We start from the raw sequence: 2,662 nt of genomic DNA on the forward strand, positions 1-2,662 counted from the left end.
TGAAGAAATCGCTCCCTTTCCAATTTCCCTGGCTCTTTAAGGAAAAAAAAAAAAAAAAAAACCAAAGCCTAAAAACTAAAAATATTCATTTTAGGCACAAGTCATACAAATAGTTGTGCAACGGCTTTTGATTCTTTCTGTAAAGAGTACGGCTTCTATTTCCAGCATCTTCTGTCTCCCTGAGAGCATTTTACGATGATTTCTTGTTCTCTGTTCTCCCAACTGGATGACTTGCACAACATTCCTGAGAGGCAGCTGTTTCCAGAATATCGCACAGTTTATTGAGTTCACGAGAACTGTGACCGACGGCAGCACCGACCTTTACAGAGACTCAAAGGGCTCCCATTCCCGTTTGCTGACGTGCGCAGCAGCCGCTTCCTCCGGGCGTGTCCCTTCATCCGGGAACAGGAGCCATCAACGTGTCACAGACTTAGAGCCGGAAGGGTTCTTCGCCACCGTATGTACTAATGCTCTCATTTTACACACCAGGAAAGAGGTTACTTGTTAACTAGTCCCCCCCACCGGTACCAGAGCTGCAGTTAGCTCTCCGCAAGGCTGACTGCCAGTCTGCCGCTGTCGCCCCTGCTCTCTCTGCAGCCTCCTAGATGTTGATCTTCTGGATGCTTAAGTACGGTACAGGGAGCGCCCGGGTGGCTCAGTGGGTTAAGCGTTGGCCTTCGGCTCGGGGCATGATCCCAGGGTCCGGGGATCGAGCCCCGCCTGCAGCTTCCCACTCGGCGGGGATTCAGCTTCCCCCTTGCCCCACCCCCCAGCTCCTCTTCTATCTCTCACTCTGCGCTCTCTCTGTCTCTCAAATAAATAAGATGTTTTTAAAAAAGAAGAAAGAAATACAGCACTTTTGCCTAAATGCTAGCCCTGTAAAATTTCCTTATTCTTAAAACGATTCCCAGATTTTCTTTATTGGGTATATAATTAGAGCTATGATTTATTAGACTCCAGCTGGGTGCCAAGGACTGTGGTGTCTTGTACACATTAACACGGTGAGAGAGCCATTGTTTTGCTCAAAGCTATGAAATTTAGGGGATTAGTGAACAGCATAGAAAAAAGATCAGAACATTGATAAAACAAATCCACTGCAGAGACAATCCTCCCCCTCAATATAACCATGGAAACTAGCCTTGTCAATATTTGCAGTTCACAAAAGAAATCAAGGGCTTAAAGAAATATTTTCTGCTACTGAATTAGGTGGTGGGCAAATGAATTTGGTGTAGGTGTAGAAATGCACGGACCGGATGTGTATGCGTGTCATGGAAAGTTAAGTTACAATGAAGTTGGGGGGTCTGACAGGTGATGGAAAGAAAAACGTCCTTCAAGGAGGGAGCTAGAAGAGCCTAGGAACAGAGATAACGAAGGGCCACACGTCCAGTCACCCATCCGCCCTGACCGCCGTGGAGAAAGGTGAGCTGCAAACTGTGTAGTTTGCAAAAGGATTGTGCTGCTCACCATTTCTCAAAAGGCCCAGTTCTAACCTCCCTACCTGCTCTTTTTTTTCTTTTTTTTTTTTTGATGTAGTGTTCCATGATTCATTGTTTGTGTATAACACCCAATGCTCCATTCAATACGTGCCCTCTTTAATACCCATCACCAGGCTAACCCATCCTCCCACCCCCTCCCCTCTAGAACCCTCTGTTTGTTTCCCAGAGTCCAAAGTCTCTCATGGTTCGTCTCCCCCTCTGATTTTCACCCCTTCATTTTTCCCTTCCTGCTATCTTCTCTCTCTCTTTTTTTTTTTAAAATATAATGTAGTATTTGTTTCAGAGGTACAGGTCTGTGATTCATCAGTCTTATACAATTCACAGCGTTCCCCAGCAAGTGCTGTGCAATTCCGCCTCCGGCAAAGACATTTGGGAACCACGGCAACAGGCCCCTTCCCCAGAAGATCGGCAAGAACAGCCCGCCAAGACCAACTTTACCGATCAATGAGAATGGCAGAACTCCAGCGCTACGGGAATACTGCATAGAGAATTCATGGTTTTTTTTCCCATGATTCTTTAGTCTTTCAAAGTTAATTTTTTTAATTTTCTTTTTTTTCTTTTTCTATTTTTTTCTTTTTCTTTTTCCCTTTTACAACCAACATCTTATCAGTCCCTTTTCTTTTAAGTCTTTTTTATTTTTCATTTTTAGAGTCATATTCCGTCCCTTCATAGTAGTTAACCTTATTTTTGGTATAATATATATATATATATATATAAGTTGTTCTCTCTTTAAAATTTTGGGATACAGTTTCTTCTAACAGACCAAAATATATCCTAAATCTCTAGTGTATGGCTTTGTTCTAGTCTCCTGCCTGATCACATTCTCTCCCTCTTTTTTTTTAATTTCTCTTCTTTTTTCAACCAACTTCTTAACTTATTAATTCCTTTTATAAAATCTTTTGTAATTTTCATCTTTACAGTCATATTCCATCCCTTTATCGTATTTACCCTTATTTTTGTACATATATAAGTTTTTCTTTCTTTAAAATTTTGGGAGGCAGTTTCTTCTAACAGACCAAAATATGCCCAAAATCTAGTGTGTGACACTGATCTATGCATCAGCCTGATCATATTTGATCATATTCTATTTTTTTTTATTTTTATCCTTTTCTTTTTTTTCTTTTTTCTTTCTTTCCCTTTCTTCCCCCCCCCCCCCCCCCCGGTTT

General features: G+C 41.9%; 1 long non-coding RNA gene across 1 annotated transcript; it reads left to right on the top strand.

Annotated features, from left to right (window-relative positions):
- The first annotated feature begins 260 nt into the window (after positions 1–260).
- Positions 261–1,878, top strand: LOC113922681. Its single transcript, XR_003520035.1, has 3 exons — positions 261–457; positions 1,309–1,419; positions 1,821–1,878. It is a non-coding gene; the product is annotated as an uncharacterized LOC113922681 (long non-coding RNA).
- The last annotated feature ends 784 nt before the right edge of the window (positions 1,879–2,662 follow it).

This window comes from Zalophus californianus, chromosome 9 (assembly GCF_009762305.2).
Source record: "Zalophus californianus isolate mZalCal1 chromosome 9, mZalCal1.pri.v2, whole genome shotgun sequence".
NCBI lineage: Eukaryota > Metazoa > Chordata > Mammalia > Carnivora > Otariidae > Zalophus > Zalophus californianus.